The sequence below is a fragment of the Notothenia rossii genome, assembly GCF_949606895.1.
Source record: "Notothenia rossii genome assembly, chromosome: 7".
Lineage (NCBI taxonomy): Eukaryota > Metazoa > Chordata > Actinopteri > Perciformes > Nototheniidae > Notothenia > Notothenia rossii.
This window is the reverse complement of record NC_136905.1, coordinates 28,424,692-28,449,899: the sequence shown is the minus strand read 5'-3', so window position 1 is coordinate 28,449,899 and position 25,208 is coordinate 28,424,692. Positions and strand designations below refer to the sequence as shown.

At 39.0% G+C, this 25,208-nt stretch overlaps 1 long non-coding RNA gene across 2 annotated transcripts in view; it reads right to left on the bottom strand.

Annotated features, from left to right (window-relative positions):
* Positions 1-25,208, bottom strand: part of LOC307047016 — a 228,609-nt gene that overhangs the window by 2,890 nt on the left and 200,511 nt on the right. The window contains exon 1 of one of the 2 annotated variants that reach the window (XR_013810316.1): positions 33-144. The exons of the other annotated variant lie outside the window; for it this stretch is intronic. This is a non-coding gene — a long non-coding RNA (uncharacterized lncRNA). Of the gene's footprint in view, positions 1-32; positions 145-25,208 lie in introns of those variants that run through there. 2 annotated transcript variants of the gene reach the window in all.

Genomic DNA, 25,208 nt, shown 5'->3' with positions numbered 1-25,208 from the left:
GCAAATCAAAACCTTTATTCACTAATAATTACCAAAAATCGTAGTTCTATCTCCTGTTATCAATGCATTCACATTGCCCGCCATGAACTTCCGGGGAACGATCCTCGTCTACATGAACCACGTGACGATAACCGTTTTTGGACTTCCGCTGTCGTAACTCTTCTATCTATATGGCGCTGCTAGCAACCAAGCTTCAGCTTGCGGCAGTCAGAAACTCATGTATCTTCGAATCTACTTACAAATTAATATGGGAAAGTGTCAGTTCAACCATATTTGGTTGAAAACATCTAATTTAGTGCTTGGTTGAAACCAGTGGAGGCGAACGGGACGTGTTTGAAGCCCGACGCACCATTTGCAAAAGAAATAAGCGTTTGTTTTGCTAGTGCAGCGTTAGCTAGTGGAGCGTTAGCTAGTGCAGCAGCTCCCGCAACAACACCGGGGGACCTCCGGGCGACGTTTGGGTCTACGTTAACCCTAAAAGTGGAGGTGCTGTAGACGCTAAATACCGTAGTAAAACACCAATCAAACAACAGCAACGATGAAATAATGTAGCCAATTTAATTTAAGGGGTAATTTCTCAAAATGTTCCCCGTGTGGTTTATTCACCATTACAATAGCCCCACCTAAAATAATTTCCACCAGCCGCCACTGCTTATGACTTAACCTGAACAGTAATGCGTAATGAACCCAAGTTTCCAAAACACGTATGAGCATGTGAACATGGAAACAGAGTGCAAGAAAACACACACATGCACAGTATGACATTTTAGGGATGTCTTCATTTTTTATGTATGCCTCCTTCATGTCAGTACAGTAAATACAATGCTACTGCTAGCAGCTGGTTAGCTTAGCTTAGCACATAGTATTAACAGCAGCAGAGAGAAACAGCTAGCCTAGCTCTGTCCAGACCATGGTCCAGACTCTTAAACTAACCCCCTCAGCATCTGCTAGGTATGTGCATTCATATTCTTTCGCTGGGACCAGTTGCTAGGCGACCAGCCAAGAAATAATCTGGCAAACAACCATTGTAAAATGGCCAACTGGTTTTTTACGTATTGATTTTGTACAAAATAAACACACAAGATGCAGGCAGACTTTGTTACCTTTGGTCACAGCTGACCCAAAAGGGTTTGTATTTAGCTAACTCATAGAGTTTCATATTTAGCATTAGCATTTTATCAAACTAATTACGCAAAGTAGCCTATATCTCAAAAGCTGGACTATTGCTTTAGGAATTTAATGAATAACATACCAGTAAAAAAGAAACGGAGAACAAATACATGAGCAATACAAATGCAACAATACTCATGTCTACAATTCAATGTCATTAGAGTAGGTGAGTAACTTGTGGTCTTTTATTGGCACAAACTTTGAAGACAAAGATGCTTACTATTAACTCATTAACATTTATTATCCTAGAGACCATACATGTCAAACTCAAGGCCCGTGGGCCAAATCCGGCCCGTGGTGGATTTAATTTCGGCCCGCAGGATCATTTCTAATTACTATTAGATCTGGCCCGCCTGTATATTGCACGCACACCTTCACTCAACCCTGAGGGTTTCCTCAGCTCAGAGCCTGACCCCAAACATTGATGACGTATCATCAGTGGTGCAGTGGGCGTTGGACGTGGGGGTACGCCGTACCCCCACTTATTTGAAGCATGATTTCTTCTTCACGAGCGCGTCCATAGTGTCTCCCGTCCACCCAGTAAGAAAATCCCCACTACACCACTGCCTATCATCCAAGATGAGATGCCAAGTATCTGGCTTAAACTAGTGTGCATCACTGCAGCAAACTGAGTTTAAATGGATGTTTCTTTTTTGCACTTTTTTTTCTTGTGACAACAGGGCGTGTTTGGTTTCTTCTTTGAGGGAAATTGTTTTTTTGAAGCTGTTGGCCTGTGGAAAAAGGTAATCATAAGAAATGACTCCGGAAAAGCTGCAGATAGAGCCATAAGGAATTAATGCAACTGATTATTTAATGTTTAATGTTGTTTTATAGGCAATCATTTAAGCTCTGTTAGTTCCCGGTTTAATGCTCAATAAGTTCATTTCAATACGTTTTGTAATAAACATTGAACCGGCCCTCGACTAGTACCGATTTTTTATTTTGGCCCACTGTGTATTTTAGTTTTACACCCCTGTCCTAAACGCTCAATATGTGGCAACTCCTATAGATATATCGATCTGTAGTAAGTCAAATGTGCTGTAAAGGGAGCCTGGGAAGTTTGTATGAGCCAAAAAACGTAACTTCTTATTCAAGGGATTTTACAAATGTTCTGTTCCCCATTTAGACACAAGATCAAACTCCTTCACACCTGTTTGCTCAAGTCAAGTAGTAGTATGGTAGAGAATGGTACAGTAACTAGGTACTTTATCTGGTTTTGATAATTCTGCTGCCCCATTGCATCACCCTAGAAAACTTGCACAAAACCTCTTAGTGAATACTTAATAGGCAGTGAATGTCATTCAGCATTACTTTTCAGCTTTTGATTCCTTAACATGTGTGGTCAATTGTGATATTGCATCATGGGAATCTGTGTTAAACTGTGCGCCTGTTTGCGGTGGTGACCTTTGCATTGGTTTCTCCCACAAGGGCTGATTCAACACCAAAATCTCTGGTCTATATTATAAGATGGGGGACAAAGAAGTGATTGGGGGATTGTTACAATGCATGGGTGGTATACATTTATGGTATACACAAAAATAACAGGTTGAATTACAAAACACAACAAGGACAAGTCTTTGTAATTAAAGGGGTGCTGGTTGTTGAGATATCAAATCTGAAATGGATGTTAAAAACGAACTTTGTGTTCCAGTTCATCTGGCTTTATTTAATCTCTTATTGGAACTATTGGATGCCAATATACATCAACGTTATGTTTTGATTTACAGCAAACATGTTATTTTTCTAAAAACATCAGTATCCAATGTCAAAATGCCCAACGTTAGAATAATATGAAGAATACATAAATGTTGTCACCTTATGTTGACAGAGATGCAAGCTTTAATTAATCCATTAAGCACCTTCACCTCTTCTCAGTTTCTCTGTCTTTCTCACTCAGACACACACACTAGTGTTGCTCTGGCTCAGAAAATGTTTGTATCCGCTGTGGTTTACAGAGTGTTTAGTCTAGAATAACACCAAAGCAGGCCAGAAAACCAAAGGCTTAAGTGTGTCACAGCCTCAAGGGCCGGCTTTGCCCCTGGACAGTTACACAGAGAACTTTAATGCAGTTTATAAGATTTAATCCAAAAAAGAAATAATCTCGAACCAATGTACTTTTGAAAGTAATATTATGCAATATTGAGATTTCCCAAATGCTTTGACCAAGAAAAGTTTCTGAATGAATAGAGGATGAAATGAGGACTGCAGGAAGTTTAAAAGTTTCTTCATCTGATCACATTTTATATAACAGTGGTTTTCATGTCACAGGGAGAAATGTAATGAGTCATAGAAAAAATGAACAAATAATTTAATACCACTGTAAAATAACCGGGTAAAATGGACACCTCTTGGAGTCTTGTATAGGGTGAGAGAGAGCAGGGGTGATTTTCCCAAACAGATTTAGTGCCTTGATCTCTTTCAGTCGTTTGTTCACTAGATGCAGGACTGAGGGTTTATAATGTTACTGAGCTTTTGGGAAAGTGCCTGCTGCACACTTTCTTGGGAATTAAGGGAACTTGTTTTTTCTTTTTTTTAAAAACAAAGAAAAAAGTACAACTTTAGTTTTCATGATCCAACAGAAATTGCTAAATTATCATTTCATTATTTCTTATAGCAGTTAGCATAAGTTTACTCTCTGTCTAATGCTTCTTTGCTCTTGAAAGGATATCAACATTTAGATTTCTGCCTTGTCAAAAATCAATTAATAAATTGTTTATGGGACAAGAAAGGTATGTGAATGAAAGAAGTACAGAAAAGAGACAGGTCAGTGTCCCCTCTCATTTTCCATTTGAGGATCCACTTTTTACTTGGCTAAAATTGCCTGTCATGTCTTTATTTTGTATTAAATTACACACAAACAATACAACAGATCCTGGTCCAAGACAGTAAGGATGAATAAGTACCTTGCAGGACATGACATTGCAGGTTCAGTTTAGTTGCTGTGACTTACTGTGAGCAGTAAGTCTGAGCCGACTGAAGATGAAATATTAGCCAGATGTTGAAGCTCTGTGTTACATGGGAATACTTTGTCCGAGTGGGGAAAAAAGCTTTAGCTCTCTCTTTTAAGCTCCTGCACTCCAAAATGTATTATTTTAGTCCACCTTTTCCTGACTATGTATAATGCTGCCATACAAAATGCATCTCTTTATTTTCTGTAAACTGCATGTGCAAAGGGGCAGCTTGTCTTCTAAAGATTACTTTTCTGATTTTACGAATTTTAACAATATTTTCTCTCGGTTTGCATTTTTTTCCTGGAGTGTCACAAACACCTTTCTAAATCACTGTCTTCAAAGTTCTCGTAGGAATCAGCTCCGGGTGGATGTACATATAGATCAACAAAATAACCAAAGGTCATCCTTGACATATTTTAACTTTCATAGCCTAAACCATAGACTATATATAACTAGGCCTAAACCTATACGGAAGATAATTCCCCCTCCCTGCAAAACGTATTGAATGCAGTTTAGTTTTCCTCTCTGTCCTTATCTCCCCATCCCTTCTTCTTTCTGGCACTGTATTGTGACTAAGCACGTCTTTGTTCACAGTCAAAATGTAACTTAAGACATTGGATTTGAATCCCTGTGTAAAAGGAAATGATTAACAATAAAAGATAATATAGCAAACATTAACAGTTGCTGTAATTCAGAGGGAAAATAAAGCTCACACATGAGCTCAGACTAAATGACGTTTGAAATGATTGTGGAGAGTTTGATTTGAGTTCAATGGCTTGATTTCCAGCAGTATGACACCATTATCTTGGATCTTCTATCTTGCACACAAGTTCAAGTCATTTTACTAAGGGAGGGCTGTATTGCCAAGTGGTGAAGTCTTTCACATTTCAACAGTCAGTTTCAATTCAAACGGCATTACAAAAATCACGAAATCTTGCTAAACCATGATTAAATCAGTTAATGCCCGTGTGTTGTTATAGAGAACACATTGTTCTCAGTGCAGAACACTATAAACAGTGTTCTGGAGGGACGGTAACCTCTCTTCCATTTGGCTCTGCAAAACTTGCAGTTTCAGTTTCCTTGTTGTGGCAGAGATTTGAACACTATGCTGAAATCATTACAGTATATGATCTTTTTTAAAGGTTTTGTCAATGAACAATAACTTAAACATCGGTTCAAATAATATTAGGATGGGATGAATGACTTTTTATATACTCCAAACAATAAGAACATTGTTAAAGTAGCAAACCTTTGTTTTCTAAGCATTTGAACCAGGGTTAGGGTTAAGGGTAAGGGTAAGGGTTAGGGTTTTTTAATAAAGAGTAACAAAGAGTAAGTAGTCCGTGAGCTACCCTCATTTAACTTAGCTGGACAGTGTGTTTAACTGCCAACAAATCACATATTAAACAGATTTAGATTTTCTTTAGGTTGAGCCAAGATTGCAAGAACAGCTGCATCAACTTCCCCCGACTTCCTCCTATTGCGTTTTTGCACTTATTCAGAAAGGATATTCCAGACTGACTAGCCATGGTAGGCTGCTACTGAGGAGCAGAGCCTCTGTGGAGCTATCAGTGTGAGTGAACACACAGATCTTTCTTCGTCAGTGGTGCTTAGGTGACTGATGATCCTGGGAACTGTAGTAAACCCTGTCTAAAAATGACATATTAATGTATACAAATGTTCTAAATTGATTTACTGATAAATTATCAGGTATTTTCAAGTAGTCAGTGACAGCACTAGCAAACAACCCTGCCATACCTTTAAATAGTGTTCTTAAAGACAGCGTATGTGAGAAACATGACGTTAGTCTCTATGGAAACATGGAAATGTTACTGTCTGCATGCTTGGCCACTGCTCAATGGTGTCCCTATAATGTATAAACAGTGAACTTAATGGACTTTCTCTATAAAAATAAGGATAGGTGCAGGGGCTCCAGCTGTATGGTTTCAAGCATACCTGTATTAAAAACTGATGGAAAATGTTCATTAAAAAGATGTCATGAGATTATACTAATGAAGTTTCATCGCAGCATCTCTATCAAAGTTTGTATTCAAAAACTATATATTTTTAAGGCAGCACATTTTTTCTTCTGAATGATAAAAGCAGGTGGTTTTGTGGATTTCACAACAAAAAAAAACTGTAAAATGCTATGCAACACTAGATTAAAAAGAACAATGAAAGGAAATCATTCTCTGTGGGTTCTTAAGAACGAGCGACCCCTTTCATAACTATTTTCTTGATTTTATTACTGAAGTGCAAGCACCACAGCATTTCAGAAAACGCTACAGCATTTCAGGAAACACCACAGCATTTCACAAAACACTACAGCATTTTAGAAAATGCTACAGCATTTCAGAAAACACCACATCATTTCACAAAACAATACTGCATTTCAGAAAACGCTACAACATTTCACAAAACACTACAGAATTTCACAAAACGATACTGCATTTCACAAAACACTACAGCATTTCACAAAACACTACAGCATTTCACAAAACACCACAGCTTTTCAGAAAACACCACAGAATTTGAGAAAACACCACAGCTTTTCAGAAAACACCACAGCATTTCACAAAACGATGCTGCATTTCAGAAAACGCTACAGCATTCCACAAAACACTACAGCATTTCACAAAAGACCACAGCATTTCACAAAGCACCGCAGCATGGTGCGTTCGAGTCCAGTTTTGGATAGTCTGACGTGGTTACATTCCATTTCAAAGAGCTGTTTGACGCTCGGCGTAACCATGTCGCACTGCCACTCCAACATCCAATCACAGAGCTTGAGGACTAATCACAGGGTTTGTAAAGCAAAGCGGATGTTGTAGTCCCGAACGATAGCTGAGGATTCTGGGTAGTGTAGTGTCTTCGGAAACTCTGTAGTGTCTAAACTCCCAAAAAACGTAGTTTCTCTGAATCGAAGGTTAAAAACACAAAAGCATTGTACACAATTTAAACCAATCAATATTGTGTAGGATAAAGGATAAACTGATGTTTTTTAGTGGATGATTAATGCAGATATCACTGTGTAATCATTTGACAGTAAAGGGAATACTTCCGGTTTTATTATGAAAACTTTGAGGCCGTGAGGGTTGACGACAACTTTACATGGACGCTGCGGGAAGATGTAGTATACTGTATACACGTTCTCCTGGCAAGACCTCAAATCATCCTCGTAATATCTATCAAACTATAGATCCTACACATCCACTGGACGTAGATTATAAAAGTACAATATACACTTCTCGCTAGCAATCTAAACAAAAAGCATTTTAATGGCCAAACTATTCCACAATTTTCCAGAGGTTTATTTGTGAATGAACGACCCTCCGGAGTGTTTGCAATCAACGGGAGCATGTTGTTTCTTACACAACCACTAGAGGTGCTACACTTTAAAACGTGTCTATGGGTCGTAATAAGCTGCTGAACAATCAACCTATTTGGTCGTTTTTTGTAGGAGGACGGGCTGCGCGGAAGACTGTACATCCCGTTTCAAGAATTCCCCTCTACTCTAAAGTCGCATCTAAAAAGAACGCGATGTGATCTAGCTGCGTATATTTTGTTATTTTTGCAAATTGAGGAGATGAAAAGACAATCTCCTTAGCTACAGGCAGCGACAGAGGCTCATATATTGCATTAGGTAAAATAAAGCAGGAACACATAACAGGAAGAATATGTACATTTTAATCCAATCAAAGAGGACATTGTCACACCATTCAAATGTATCCATGTACATTACAACCAATAAAAAAACGTATATTTGTTTCTTTGTTACGTTGTTCTGAGTCAGCCTCAAATATCGCAAACATGTCAGAAGAACCAGGCAGCGCATAATTAAATAAAATACAATCAAACAAAACTGAACTTCAACAACTTCAATGTCACATCCCTGACATTCACAAGTCCGGAGCCTTGCCCTTCAACCCCAGAACCAGCGCAGCCAGATGAACCCCAAAGCAGCAGCTCTGCGACCGCTGAGACTGTCAAAACCGCCGGCATCGTTGAACCGAAACAGGCTGGTTCCGACTGCGTCGGACAAGGTTTGTTGTTGGGACATTGAGACGGGTAAAGCTGCACAGCTAATTGTAGAAAAAAAGGAGACCGCTTGATCGTTTGGGCAAAGAGAAAGGTAATTAAATGCAGAATGGTACAAAAAAAGAGAATGGTTAATTATTTGCAAAACCACTAAACGAGCCTTCTGTGAAATATGCAGATTTCCTGCTGTCAAATGGCTTGTGACTTTTTCCAAATGTGGAGATGATAGCTTTGTAAATTCCGGAGTTAATAACTGGAAAAAGGCCCAAGCCTCCTGGACAGCCACGAAAAGTGGAGTGTGTTAAAAAAAAAGTGCGTAAGTGCATAAATTAATGTCGTCTTCTTCTGTTTGCTTTAATACAGGCTACGTTTTTATGCAGCACCCCCACTACCAGTAAATGGAACTACTACAAGGAACCCCGTTAATTATGTGCAGTTATTTCACAACTTTTATTATACACCTTGAAAAGATTACAGAGGTCCGGACCTCGGTGAACTCAATGGTGGATACGGCCATGCTTTTTATTAGTTATTACCACTCCGCTAGTGCCTGTAGATTTAGTATTTCTTTGACCATCACATACACACGCACTTTTTGCCCCCCCCACTGCTGAAATGAATCCGGCGCCGCTGCCTTATATCTGTTCAGAAACTGGACAAAAGTTAAACATGAACAAACCACAGACTGTCTATGTCATGGTGAATACAGTCGCTGCTTTATTTATGTCTGTATGGCGTTGTTGTGAGTTTGGACGGAGCAGCTACAGGTTGGTTTATCCTAATCAATCAATCAATCAATCACAGCATTAATTCATAGTTTTTACTTACGGGTATCAGTATGTTGTTACTTCTTTTGAAACGTATATTACAATTAAATCACGGTAAAGTATGTTCATTTTGTTGTAATTTGTACCAAAGTATTTGCATGGATATAAGTCCTGCACCCTCTCCAGCACATTTTGTTTGAATGACAGGAATAAACACAGCTGATAGCCGTGGTGAAACCTCTGGGGCAGAGCCGGGAGGCCAATAAGGAAGTGCCACAAACTGCAATTCATTTATTGGCCGATAGGCAATGACTGCAGAAAGGATCAATTTCCATAGACCCCCATGTTAAAATCCCCAACTTTACAGCAGAAATAAACATGTTTCTACTCCTGGATGCAACACAAATTATTCGGGATATTGTTAGATTCCACCTTCATGATTATGAATTGGTGAGTGAATTGTTTTATAACGCGACCCTTTTATTTATATTAGGCCTTAAAGTTTTTGCATGAATTAGGGCGTGGTCACTTTGATGGACAGGTACGTGCCTCACTGTCAGCTAACAGCAACTTGTCCACTCTGCTAGGCTACAACGTTATCTAGTTGTAGTTACTGTACTTGACCCTTTAGTGGTGATTGTGCCTTTTAGGGAATGTTGTTACAAATACCACACAATTCAAATGTTGTGCTGTGCGGTTGAATGTACTAACAGAACTTCCAAGAAGTCTAATCTCAGCTGTTTTGGTGAGTAAAATGATAATATTATACATGTTAACCCCTTTAGCAGGTGTTAGTGTGCTAGGTAGCGTAGCTTGTTATATAGCATATTAGCAGGGTTGCCAACTCTCACGCTTCTGGCGTGTGACACACGCTTTCACTCTCAATCTCACGCTCTCACACTGCCCATTGCCCAAACTATTCTCACGCCAAAAACAAGATGAACCGGTGATCGTCTTTGGTTGGTAATTTACAATGTTGAGTTGACAGCTGTTGACAGCTGCTCAAGCTGTCGATCCGCTCCCTCCCCGCCCCCACCACTCTTAACAACGTTAACAGACAGCAGAGCAGAGCAGTGATAGCCGGCTGGTCAATCCCAGACATTACATCCTCGGCAACACGCTCGGAGTGGGAATGCGCATATTGCGCATGCATAGATCTAAGATCCAGTAGAAATTCAAGTACATCCTTTCAAACTGCTAGTCACATCCTCATGTAAATGGCAATTTATCGAGGTCAGAAAAGTGATGGAGTTCATTTTTATTTATCGTACGATAAATCAGTTAATTGCTTATGGCGACAGGCACACAATAAAACAGTGGAAACAAACATGTGTTTGACATTAGTAAATGAAACTGTGTGCCCTTTATAGTCGGTGACCATTATTGTGTTTTTGTATATATTGTATATCCTATATATATGCTAAGGTCCCGCTACTGACACAATAGCAGTCATTTAGTGCGCATATGTGTAATTAAACCCATGATATCAAAATCTCACTCCAGCCAGGTACCCAAAGTTGGCAACCCTGATATTAGCCAGCAAAGAACGTAACCCTTTATACATGGGTATATATATATATATATATATATATATATATATATATATATATATATATATGAATGACAAATAGCTAATAAACTTGCAGAACTTGTCCCATTTGATTATGAATGTAACGTTTTTATAGTGGAACTGTTTTATCAAAACCAAAGTGCCAAGCAGTAACTTGGTATGCATGTATTTCATCAAGAAATGTGCAACGTAGATGACATTTACCAACACAGACTATATAGAAATATTTGTAAAAGTTGTTCATGCGTTATTAAGTGAATATGGCATTAAAACACCTATGCTTTTTGACTTTAACATTTTGACATTTCAGAATTGCATCACTAATGTAAGTTCTAACGTTAGCATGTTAGCCTAGCTTGGTAGCCTCAGCTAAATCGGGAGCTTGGAGCCCCGCCTCGGTTCCGCCTCGGCTCCGCCTCTTTGCCCTTATTTGGATCAGGCTGGAGCAGGCGGGAGTTACGGCCCGTCTACACTACAGGCATCGAAAAATGCTTTCAACGCTTCGCCCATTCACTTGAATGGGGTGACGTAGAAGATTTTTAATCTTCGCCGAACTGCATTGTGGGGAGCATGGCATGGCTTTGCAAGCATCACGAGCATCTATCGGCATCAAAAGTTGAACAATGTTCAACTTTTGAGGCTCGATGCTTGGCATCAGCCAATCACATCCCGTTTATGCAAATCCCGCCAGTGCAAGCGCAGCCAATCAAACCGCGTGCAAGCTGGGAGAGCCAGACCGCAGTTAATTTCCTCATATTCCAAACAAGATATTACGGTAGCAAATCACCCGGTTCTTTACGACCAGTACTATTTACCGGGATACAAACCGGAGGAACCAGGCATGGAGGGAGGTGGCAGAGACAGTGGGTGAAACTGGTAGGTTTTTCGCCTGTTTGGAGAGTTTATATCCAGTTTAATTAGTTTAAACATTGCTATTGCTTTGTATGTCGGGGGCGGGAGATTCATGTGATTGGTTGTTGGTCGCGTTGCTCGCAAAAAATCGCCAAGCTTCAGACACGCCCAGCATCAAGATTTTTTGATGCCTGTAGTGTAGATGGGCCATTAGACTCTGACGTCGCTGTTGAGCCGTTACGGCCCGTCCACACGGCGGCGTGCGTTGAAGCTTCAACGCTTCTGCCCGTTCACTTTGAATGGTGTGCCGTCCGGCTTCGCCGAACTGCATTGTGGGAGCGTCGTTACGCGTTGCTCGCTATTTTTTTTTTATAGCAATGTTCAACTTTTGAAGCTTCGACGGAAGCGTCAGCCAATCGAATCATATGCCAGTACAAGCTCTAGCCAATCAAACCGCATGCTTGTGTGTCCGGTGCAGAAGATTCATGTGATTGGTTGTTGGTCGAGTTTCAGACACGCCCGCCGCGGCTGTGTGGACGGACCGCGTCTACCGTTTTTCCAACCCAGTTTAGATCCCACTTCCGCATTACGCAAGCATCGACGCGGCGTTACGTCACAGCATCAACCTGGCGTTACATTCCTATGGTTACATCACTGCCTCACGTGGCACACCCACGAAATCTGAATCTGACAAGCGAAATACCTTCCTTTTAAACGCTGCATAATATACAATATAATAGTGCTTCTTTGTCAATATGACTGACGACCGCACTTATGCAGTGCTGAGGAATGTTAATTCATCATTTAATAATAATTCCTGATGGATATAAGAGGGATACATTAGCAAACATCTGTATATATATATATATAATGTTTCGTTTTTTTGTTTGTCATGAAACATACTGTATTAACGTTTTGACCTTCTGTTTAGGATGTAAAGGTATCTATTTAATATTTTATTTAAAGGTAGACATTTATAACATGTTATAGACATTTATAACATGTTATAAATGTCTATTTTGTTGTATAATACAACATATAACATTTATCTAAAGGTAGACATTTATAACATGTTATAAATGTCTGTTTTTTTATATAATACAACATATAACATTTGACATTAATAACATATTAACGTTTTGCCATGTAAAAATGAAACAACTGTCAAGTGATGTTATTGATTATCTTTGCAAAAGAGCCCCCACCAATATTGATTTTGAAAAGCATATTTTAATTGAAATATGGGAGCAAAAACAAAAGGGTAGAATTGATCAAACCATATTATGTTATATTATTGCAACTGTTTTTATTATATTGTGTTGTTTTGTTTATATATATATATATATATATATATATATATATATATTTATGTGTGTGTCAAATTAATTAATATAAAGTGTATATATGTGAGTGTAAAACGACATTTGAGAATACACACAGGCTATTCTCATAAGATATTTAAAACGTCTTTTGTTTGTCCTGAAAACGACATTTGAGGATACACACAGGCTATGTATAGATGATAAAACACCAGTAATACAATATCAGGGCTCTTCGATATGGCTTTGATTATAGGATCGTTTACTTTCAGTCAACAAATCCTTTGGAAAGACAAAAACCAACTATTCAATATCCTGCTTTACCGCGACCGCTAAACTGCCGAAGATGAAATCTATGACGCTATCGCGTAGAGCTACGTCAATCCTTGCGTAATGCGGAAGTGGGCGTGGTTAAATCTAAACTGGGTTGGAAAAACGATAGACGCGGACGGGCCGTTAGTGGCCGACACCGCCTACTTTAGGCTTCTCTGCAACTCACGGACACTACGTCCATTTATATATACAGTCTATGGGTGAAACCTGAAACTCGAGCGATTAGAGCGATGTGAATATTGGGGCCTGCTTATATCCATGTAAATACTATGGTAAACTATAACAAAATGAACATATTTGACTGTGATTTAAGTGGAATACACGTTTCAAAAAGATGCCGAAGTAACACCATAGTGATACCAGTTAGTAAAAACCATGAATTAATGCTGTGACAAGTCTGCAGACAAAACGGCAGGCGAAAAACCTTTAAAATGTGTGTTTTCTGAATGGAGATCGGATCGATCAGGATAAACTAACCTGTAGCTGCTCCTTCCAAACTCACAACAACGGCATACAGACATAAATAAAGCAGCGACTGTATTCACCATGACATAGACAGTCTGTGGTCTGTTCATGTTTAACTTTTGTCCAGTTTCTGAACAGATATGAGGAGCTGTGAGCTCTGTGTGCTAACAGCTAACGGCTGATAGTTCGGGACACGTTGCGCTGTCGGGTGCTGACCAATCACGAAGCGTCATCTCTTGACTGGCAGCAAAAACAACCAATCACAGCAGTGCTTTTCTGGCTGGCTCTGTCCAATCACAAACAAGAAGTGTTCTCCCAAAAGGAATACCCTTTCCGTCCAATGTGAAATGTTGCAACCCAGTCTCACGGCATTTAGTGTTATAGTCACGACATTTAATCTATTGATTCGTGTTCACCAACACGATTTCCCCCTTTTTTTCGTGTCACACAAAACGATTTTAAAAACAATGTATTTCTATTGGTAGTATGTTTCGTGCCTGCTGCACGTCTTTTTGTCCGTTCGGGTCTTGGAAGACCGGAAGCTGTGGGGTTCATAAAAACATGTTCTTACTCAATATCAAGCCACGATTATTGTTTTTATTTTAAATCGTATAATGTCAGACTTTTTCTGCCGTCTGTGAGGAAAAGAAATGGCGCTCAGAGCCTCAGAATACTGAAATCTGTATTTTTTTTAAACTATTTTTCCTTCTAATTTGTTATTCTTTTCTAAATAACACACTGTTATTTACTCACCAATAACACACAATTATCCTTGCTTTTATTTATTTGTTTAATTCCATAATCTCGGGCTGTTTTGGCGTCCGTCAGGAACTGAATTTCAAAATAAAAATAACCGTAAACAGACGTAGGCCTATAAGGGACATTTCGAGCATCATTGCGATACACAGCCACTGAACTGATTACCCAAGATCCTCAGCTATGGTTTAAGCTCGCTGATTGGATGTTTTAGCCACAATGCATGTATAGGGATATGGTGTTAATACCATATCAAATTCGAAAAACATTTCTGAGTTTAGGATGGCCGAAGACACTACACTAGCCATAATCCCCAGCTATCGTTTAGGACTACTGTCCCCGTGATTAATCTTCAAGCTCTGGCATTGGATGTTGGAGTGGCAGTGCGCCAAGGTTGCGCCGAGCGTCAAACAGCTCTTTGAAATGGAACGAAACCATGCCAAACTATCCAAAACTGGAATTGAACGCCCCCCCAGAACTACACATGCTGGCTATTGTGTTTCGCAAAATGTTCTATGGGACGTCTCTAGTGAACGTTTTCGTTTTTCCCACAATTAGAAGTTGCCAGTATTAAACACATTGGTGTTATCAAATGTAAAAAATATAATTAATAAATGGGTGAAAATTGCTTGTGTCCATAATGCACAGCATTAATATATACCCACATGACAGCTCATTGTTACTTTGTAACTCTACTCCACTACAATTCAGAGGTTAACCTGGTATTTTTCCTCTACTACATTTATTTGAGTTACTTTGCAGATTCTGATTAATGATGTGAAATATAAACAACCCTTAAATCAGACTTTAGTTACACCTGAGTAAAATTCAGGGAAGGTGATTGTCAAATGCCAACAATCAGGAGAGATATTTGATTGTTGGTGCTTGAGAAGACTAAACATTTATCTGTAATTGACATGAATGGAAACGAGTAATAAAGTATATTCATTACTCGTTATTCTCTACTAATAGTTAATGAAAGACTGTATAATGGCTATTTTGCACATCCCTTTCAAGATTTCAAGATTTTCTAAGGTTTGTTGACATATCATATACACAACTATGGTGTAGTTATGCAATGAATGAAAAACTTGGGTCGCAGCTGAGGTTCCTCAACAGTGCATTACAAGACATCTATCAATATGTGTGTATACCTCCACCCTTGAACTGTCATATTCTGGACATTTGTTATACTATCTACATACATACTGTAAGAGTATAACATCAGTTAAAGTAAGTGCTTCAACATAGTTAACATTGCAGGAAAGCAATATATTAGACGTTACGTACTTTGTCAGGCTTAATATTTATCTTTTGATACCCCCAAAGATTTTTTCTTATTTAAAAGAAGTCCTTAATCTAAAGTATTATTTAATGTTTAAATAAAGGTTAATTGTTTTTTCTGTTTTGCACCTCCTCATGTTAATATCTTTGTACATCGTGCACTAAACTGTTTTATTGTAGAGATCACTTAGAGTATCTTCTTGATTTTTTATATTCTATATTTCTGTCACGATTCTTGTGTTATGTCACGTTTTTAGTTTTGTATGTCTTGTAATGGGTTTATTTTGTTGTTCGGTTCTCCCTGTCATGTTGTCATCCTTGGGTATTGTCTGGTCCCTCTCCCTATGTTTTTCCTCTCTGTCGTTAGTTTCCCTGGTGTGTCTAATTGTCTGATTGTGTTCACCTGTTGCCCTTGTGTTCTCCTCTGTTTCTTGTCTCGTGATTACCCCTCCCTGTATTTAGTCTTGTCTCTTCCTGTGTTCAGTGTTGGTTCGTCTTTTGTTGGTGACTGAGTTCACCGGGGAGTGTTCTGTTTGTCAGTTATTATTATCCTTGAAATAAAGGTGATATCAGTGTTATCTGCATTTGGGTCCTGCATGCTTCATTCACCGTAACAATTTATATCATTGACCTTCTACTTTCCCCCTATGAAAGCATGTACTCTTTTTTTATTTTTTATTCTTTATTTATTTGGGGTCACATTATAGTACAAGTACAGTTTTTCAAATCATATATTTTTAGAGACCCGAAAGTGACAAATGAAATAGCAAACAAAATTAATCAAAGTAAAATAAAAACGAAAAAGTACACAGGGGTTGTTTGAAATAGCAAATGTCTACACATGTACATATGCATACATATCAACATACATATATACATTCAATACACATACATGTGACCATACATACATATCTATACATATACATTCAATCGGTGTATAGAAACAGTCAAACAAGGGATGGAGGTCTTTGGGATATGTAAATTCTCCACTTTTTCCATATTTCTTCAAATGTGTTTTCCTGAAGCCTCATTGAGAAGGTGATTCTTTCCATAACATAGATTTCATGGATTTTGTCGTACCAGTTATCAAGAGAAGGGATATCCGCTTTGAGCCATTTTCTAGTTATTTCTTTTTTTGCTGCAACAGTAAGAATTCCAAATAATTGTTTTATTTTGGAGTTTGTGGGGATTGAATGTATGAGCCCAAATAGAAATTTGTCCCAGTTTAAAGGGATTTTCAATTTCGATATGAATCTTTTCCCAAAAAGTTACTACTAAAGGGCAAGCCCAAAACAAATGGTAGTGATGTGCTAGCTGAGAACCACATTTCCTCCAGCAGCTGGGGGGCCCTAGATGATGTGATGACTGAGCAGGGCTGAAAAAGTACCTGCTCAGCATCTTCCAACTAAACATTCTGTAGGTGCCTGAGCTCGAGATCTTCCATTGAAAAGTACAGTAATTTGTCCAGACTTCGTCAGGGATGGTTTTTTTGGTTTCATTTTCCCATTTGTGTTTTATATAGAAAGTATTTTCCTTTTTAATATCTTGAAGAGCTTGGTAAAGTTTTGAGATGACTTTCATCCCTGTGTCTGATGTGTATGCACTGGTGAAAACTATTAATAAAGGGTTTTCAAGGGCCTTCTGGCTGTCTGACAGGGAACTATTTAAGTAATGGCGTACCTGTAGAAATCTAAAAAAATCACCGTTATTCAATCCATATAGTTTTTTTAGTGTTTGAAAATCAAACATGGTTCCTTTGCTGAAAAATGTGCAATATGAAGTAAGGCCATGTTTGGCCCAATCTTTAAATGTTTTATCCAGCTTGCTCGGGGTGAAATCAAGATCATGTGAGCACCATCTTAATATCTTCATTTCCTCCAGCAAGTCACTCCTGGTAAGGACCCTTAACCATAATTTTAAAGAGAGGTTTATCCAGCGGTTATCTTTTTCCAGTAAGTTTTTAACATGTCTTTTATCCCCTAACCTTGCCTCGATGGGTACTCCTCCTGATACATTATTCTCAATTTCTTTCCATCTAGCTCTGTAGTCTGGCTTGCACCAGCAGAACAAGCTTCTTAATTGGGCTGATATATAGTAGTCCTTCAAGCAGGAGAGTGCTACTCCTCCCTTGTTTTTTGCTAGTTGAAGAGTACAGAATCTAATCCTTGGTTTCTTCCCTTGCCAAATGTACCTTGATATGGTTTTATCCCATTCGTTAAACTGCTTGTCTGTGATTTCAATTGGTAGATTCTGGAAAAGGTATAAGAGTCTAGGTAGGATGTTCATTTTCACTGATTCTATTCGAGATTCAAAGCTCAGCACTGGGATCAAGTTCAATCTATTTATGTCTTCTTTTATTTTCTGACTTAGAGGGTTGAAATGTAATGTATACAATTCCTCTGAATCTTTAGAGATGCTTACTCCCAGATATTTTAAGTGGTTCAGATCTCAATTTAGATCAATGAGTGAGTTTATATGTTGGATTGGCTTGTAATTAAAGCTCAGTATTCAGGTTTTTGTTATATTGAGCTTGTACCCTGAGACAGAACTATAAGTATCCAAAAAAGTCAGTAAACTCAAGAATGATTCATCCGGGTTTGACAGGGATATTAATATATCATCAGCAAATAATGATAATTTATGTTCCTGACCATATACTTCTACACCGGTAATATTGTTATTTTGAGTAACCCCCAAACTCAGAGCTTCGATATAAATTGCGAATAGCAGAGGGCTAATTGGACATCCCTGTCGTGTCCCTCTCTCAAGGTAGAAATAATTTGATATGGCTCCGTTTATTTTTATTCTTGCATAAGGGTTGTCGTACAGTGCTTGAACCATATTAATAAAGATCTTGTGAAAGCCAAACTTTTCAAGAACTTGGTATAGGAATTTCCAATTAACTCGATCGAAGGCTTTTTCTGCATCGAGGCTCAAAAGTACTGCCTGGAGTTTGTTTTTGGATATATGTTCAATTATATGTAGAGTTCTGCGGATATTATCTTGAGTTTGCCGATGTGTAGTTTCATTCATCATGTTTTCTTTTACAGCATATTGCTATATTATTTCAGACTCAGTATTTACATTCTTATATTCAAAGAAATTCAGTAATATCTTTAAAAACTACAAGTCCTTTTATATCAGCTGTGCACAGTTATGGTGTAAATATAACCTATCCACGAATTAGATCAAATGTAAAAGTCAGCAGAATTAGTGTTGATACTGCAAGGAGACGTATTGTGTGAAGAGAAATTGAAGATGTTGTTTAATTGTTGATATATTTATGATCCACGTCAAGTATTCAGTGTCGGCAGCATTTCTTCTAGTTTTTCCAAAGGTCTTCTCATCAGGGCTCTATAAATAAAGAACTATGGCAGATCTGTAATATGTAATGCAGCCGAACCGTCAATTACAATGCCGTTATGTGATGACTTTCAAAGAGAAAAGCAAAAACACTCCGAATAAAGTATTATTTTCTTTAAAAAAAAAAGTTATTCGGATTTGATATGGCATGAACACCATATCCCTACATGCATTGCGGCTAAAACATCCAATCAGCGAGCTTAAACCATAGCTGAGGATCTTGGGTAATCAGTTCAGTGGCTGTGTATCGCAATGATGCTACGTCTGTTTGCGGTTATTTTTATTTTGAAATTCAGTTCCTGACGGACGCCAAAAAAGCCCGAGATTATGGAATTAAACAAATTAATAACAACAAGGATAATTGTGTGTTATTGGTGAGTAAATAACAGTGTGTTATTTAGAAAAGAATAACAAATTAGAAGGAAAAAAAGATTAAAAAAAATACAGATTTCAGTATTCTGAGGCTCTGAGCGCCATTTCTTTTCCTCACAGATGGCAAAAAAGTCAGACATTATACGATTTAAAATAAAAACAATAATCGTGGCTTGATATTGAGTAAGAACATGTTTTTATGAACCCCACAGCTTCCGGTCTTCCTAGACCCGAACGGACAAAAAGACGTGCGGCATGCAGGAAACACACTACCAATAGAAATACATTGCTTTTAAAATCATTTAAAAAAAGGAGAAAATTGTGTTGGTGAACACAAATCAATAGATTAAATGTCGTGACTATAACCCCAAATGCCGTGAGACTGGGTTGAAGGTTGTTGAGATTTCTGAAATGCTGTGGCGTTTTGTGAAATGCTGTGGCGTTTCGTGAAATGATGTGGTGTTTTCTGAAATGCTGTGGCGTTTTCTGAAATGCTGTAGCGTTTTCAAAAATTCTGTCGTGTTTTGTGAATTGCTGTGGTGTTTCCTGAAATGCTGTGGTGTTTTCTGAAATACTGTGGTGTTTCCCGAAATGCTGTTTTGACTTGCACTTCAGGGCCACCGTAACTATCCTATATACCTTTTGGTAAGACATGACTTTGAATCGATAGATACTTAAGTCTAGATACGAATTGATACAAAATATTAAGACTTTTGTTTTCCCTTCCATTTTTCACAAGTTCAAATGCAAAATCCAAGACTTATTCCTTTGCAGAGAAAAGGCGTTTATCTCAAATTTCGGTCACAAATGTTATGTCAACCTCACAGGTGTGACATATCAAGATGCTTATTAAACAGCATGATTATTGGACAGGTGTGCCTCAGACTGGCGACACAATAATTTTCAGTTTTATCACACAACATAATGCCACAGATGGTACAACTCTAGAGGGAGGGAACTATTGGCGTGCTGGAGGGAATGTCCACCAGAGCTGTTGCCTGCAAATTAAAAGTTCATTCCAGCACCCTAAGCTGTCTCAAATAGTTTGTTTAAAAGACTTTGGCTGACTTCACAACTGCAGACGATGTGTATTAACCCCAGCTAGGACCTTAACATCCGGCCTTTTCGGCTGCAAGATTGTCTTTAACAGCAACTCACACAGCGGATGCAAAATTTGGTTTGCATGACCAAAACATTTCTGCACAAACTGTCAGAAACCTTCTCAGGGAAGATCCTCTCTGCGGGGTTTAGTCCTTCCAGCAGTCGCTTATCATTAACAACTCAAGTGGTCAAATTATCATCTTTAACAACATCGTTGAGTTCTTTTTACATAAATCACTCAAGATTGTGTCCCTACTCATGTGAAATCTATAGTTGAGTGCTTTATAAATCCAGAGTTCAGAGTGCTTGCTTGTTTTTAGGATAAATCTGCACGTTAGAGTGGCACACCTGTAATAATCATGCTGTTTAATCAGCATCTTGATTTGACACAACCGGGCTCACTAACACAGATTTCTTTGTCAATACATTTTTTTCTTTGATGTGCAGAGAAGACTTAGATCCAGTTATGTCCAGAGTTTATATATCTGTTCAGTGTAATCAAATACAATTAAATCAGATAGCTGCTGTGACTCATTTATTTACAGTGCATACACAGTGCATACAATGGCACCGGTTTAAATCCAGTTCACAGCTGTGATGTTCAGCATGCTAACGTCAAAGTTATTTCCTATTTCTTGTCATTGTCATCTGATAAAGAAGGAATGTAATAAAAAAGGAATTCTTCCACAGGCTTACATGTGGTTTAAACCCTGTGGCATGGTGTTTTATGACAGATGATAATCTCAGCGTGATCTTGTTCTGGTGCGTGTGTAATAAACCATTTCAGTAGCATCATAGAGAACCTATAAAACAAATCCCTCTCTTTCGTTAAATTCATCACACACAGGCGTTCCCCATTCTGAATATGAGTGTGCGGGTGTGTAACGATTTATACCCTCCTGCTTTTGTGAGAAGAGAAAATAAAAAGTCCTGTCCTATACTGGGAGGGGTGTGTTTGAAAAAGGTGTTTTCTGATGTCAGACATGCTGGTGGAGTCTCTGACGAATATTTAGAGCTTCAAAGAAATACAGAAATGCACGTACCACACACACACACACACACACACACACACACACACACACACACACACACACACACACACACACACACACACACACACACACACACACACACACACACACACACACACACACACACACACACACACACAAAATTGACGTCCACTTTCAGTCTTCAGGAACCAGGAAGTCCCCTTGTTGATCATGTAACATCTGGAGTGCAAAATCCCTGAATCCCAGGGTTCCCCTGGCAACACTAAATCAACAGCCAGACCACTGCCTGGCCTGAGTGTGTGTGTGTGTGTGTGTGTGTGTGTGTGTGTGTGTGTGTGTGTGTGTGTGTGTGTGTGTGTGTGTGTGTGTGTGTGTGTGTGTGTGTGTGTGTGTGTGTGTGTGTGTGTGTGTGTGTGTGTGTGTGTGTGTGTGTGTGTGTGTGTGTGTGTGTGTGTGTGTGTGTGTGTGTGTGTGTGTGTGTGTGTGTGTGTGTGTGTGTGTGTGTGTGTGTGTGTACAAGAAAGAAAGATATAGAGACAGGGAGGACATTGCATCTTTGTAACGGGTGTATGTGCACACTGCTTCATGTTGTGTGTATATGAAGCTGTTTGAAAAGAGTTTAACCAGCAAACATAACAAATAGCACATATTGGTAGGATAAGATTTCAGTTAAATAAAGAAGCCCAATAAGTATATTTACAGCTTAACAGAGGTTTTGATTCATACAGGAAAATCCATTTTTAGGTGGTCATGAGATAATAGAAAATTCTAAAATTACTTTTTCAACCAGTTTTTCATTTTCCGTGTTGAACGAAAGGACCCAAATTGAACTCTGTTCTGCTTACACCCTTTTAAGAAGAGAATACCCTTTTTTAAAGAAAAAAGTATAAGTTTCCACGAATCTCCTGTATGCAGTGGAAGGCCAAATGAGGCATGTCTGACCTTGGGAACATGGAAGCACGGAGCCTGAGGTCACTTCCCTTTCGTCTGACCCCAGCCATCCCCTCTTAACCTCCCTGTGAGAGAACTGCTAAATGCTTTTATTATTTTTCCCGCTTTTCTGCATTTATAAACACTCATAAGGACATTGAAATCCAATGTGGCCAAAAGGATGAAGAAGAAAAAGCAATTTATTTTATGTTTGATATTTATTGGAGTCACCATGAAGTCAAACATTGCAGACCTCTAGTCCCTCATCCTCCATGCCTTGTTTGTCTGACTCATTTCCTGTCATCCTTTCCAAAAAGGAGTAAAAATGATACTAGCCATGCCACAGAGACGTCTGAGAGCCAGAAACATGTTTTACCAAAAATGAAAGTGCTTTTAAATCTCAATGGTATAATTCTGCTAATGGAGTTACTTTTTCATTTGACATCATTTAAGATGAAGTTCTTACAGAAAAGGAAGAATTACAACCATTTATTTCTACACTGAGAACAAACAGAGGGTGTGTCATTGTGTGTCCATGTACTGTTTATCAGCTGTGCTGACTTTTACCTCCCTGGAGATATTAAAGTCAGTATTCAAGAGTTTTTCAGGAGACAGAGCCATTATCTTGCCATGTGTGATGTACTGTAAGTGACGAATGATTTGTTCTTATTGCATGATGTAACTCTTTCAATATTGTGAGACAGTTTAGCCTTTAGCTTTAGAATTAAAAGCTGATTTAATATTTTTAGAAGTATGTCAATTATTATTATCCTCCAAAAACAAAATTATATCATCCAACAATAAACTTGTGCAGAAGTAATTACTGGCTATCTGAGAAATCTGACGATATTTTATTCAAAATAGAAAAGTAGTATCTACTAGTCATTGCTATATATGCTCCTAATGGGTAAATGGTGTGTGTTAGGAACTTGAATAAATTCATTTATGACAATTACATCAGTTCCTACTCTCAAACAGCAACATCCACACATTAATCTGGCAACGTTTTTCTTGGTCAACAACAGCAACTTAACGGCAAGTCATCATAATGAGCAACACTTATTATAATGTCCTTCCCTTGTGTAAAAGTACACACGCACTTGCATCTTACAAAACAAGAGCAGCCCTGAGTGAGGGTCTGTTTTTGTGATTCAAATACACGTTTTTGCCATATCTCAGCTAGCCTGGCTTTGTCCATTGGCAAATTGTCTAAATCCTAATACTTTATATGCATCTCATTTGTTTAATCCTAAAGTTCTAGTGTGAAAACAATAATTTGCTGTTTTAATGGGGATAATTGCATCAGACTATTTCTTGGCTTGGATCAGTAATTTCCAGTCTCCACTGATTGCTTTGCAATTGATCAAAGCTAAGAAGTAGTTTAGCACACAAGCCCTCGTAAAACAGCAAATTGCCATTTTTACACTTGCACTCTGTGCAGATTAAACTAACATGTGTTGGTGGGCAGATTTTCTTACCATTGGACAGAAGGCTAGCTGGTTTTTGTTCTGTCAAATATTTGAACTAAGCTTAGTTTGCCAGGTGTAGCTTTATATTTAACATACCAACAATGAGTGCTATTAAGAAAATTAAGAGGCATACTGTAGCTTTCAAAATGTCAAACATTTCTTGAAATGTTATCATACAGAGTTGGGCTTCCTTTTGAGTAAATTGGATTCACAGAAGCGTTTTAACCTTGAGGAAAGAGCTTCACGCTGTTTGAGTGCAGCACTGGTAGCCAGCATTCTGGGATATAAGCAGTGGCGGCTGGTGGAAAATATTTTTGGTGGGGCTATGGAAATGGTGAAAAAACCATACTAAATACGAACATTGTGTGTGTGTGTGTGTGTGTGTGTGTGTGTGTGTGTGTGTGTGTGTGTGTGTGTGTGTGTGTGTGTGTGTGTGTGTGTGTGTGTGTGTGTGTGTGTGTGTGTGTGTGTGTGTGTGTGTGTGTGTGTGTGTGTGTGTGTGTGTGTGTGTGTGTGTGTGTGTGTGTGTGTGTGTGTGTGTGTCATACTTGCCAACCCTCCCGATTTTCGCGGGAGACTCCCGCATTTCTCCCGATTTCTGACAAAATCAGATTTACTCAATTATGTTTCGGCGGCATAGTTTACAGATAGCAACAGTCAGCTTGTTGGCTGCAGCTGCTCTGGCTGAGGGCTCCTTTCTACCGCCCGGACGAGAGAGGGTAATGATACACGCTGCGGCCAGGCAGGAAACTATAGGTTACTTACGTAACCCCAGTTCTCAGAGTAACATGAAGTGAGATGTCTCACTATGGGATGCGCCTCAACACGTATGCAAACAGAAGCATCAATCTCATTACGCCAATCCTGATTGGCTGGTGAACTTGACGTCTACGTCAGGGAATCCACCCACCCTATAAGTAGCTTGCACTACGTCGCAGCGTCATTCAAAATAAGCACCTCTTCTCGCTTCGCCTTAGCAAGAAGGGCCGTCTGGTGAGACATCTCACTTCATGTTACTCTGAGAACTGGGGTTACTTAAGTAACCTATAGTTCTCATTCATAACACTCCGTTCGATGTCTCACTATGGGATATTGAAACTCCCGTATTGCTAGACATGCTTATCTCAAAAATCACCAAAACAACCAGGTAGAACCCTGTCTCAACACGGGGCCCAGCACTGCGCGGGCCACACTTGGGGCAGAGACATCTCGCCTGTAAAAGCGGACAAAAGTGAGCGGTGAGGACCAGCTCGCTGCTGCACAAATGTCTTGGATGGAAACACCCTTGAACAAAGCCCAGGATGTAGCCAGTCCACGAGTAGAATGAGCACGCACGCCCGTTGGTGCCTGCAAACCCTGACTCGTATAAGCCAGAGCAATCGCTTCCACAATCCAGTGGGAGAGCCGTTGCCTGGTAACGGGCTTGCCCTTATGAGGGTTAGCCCAGGATACAAA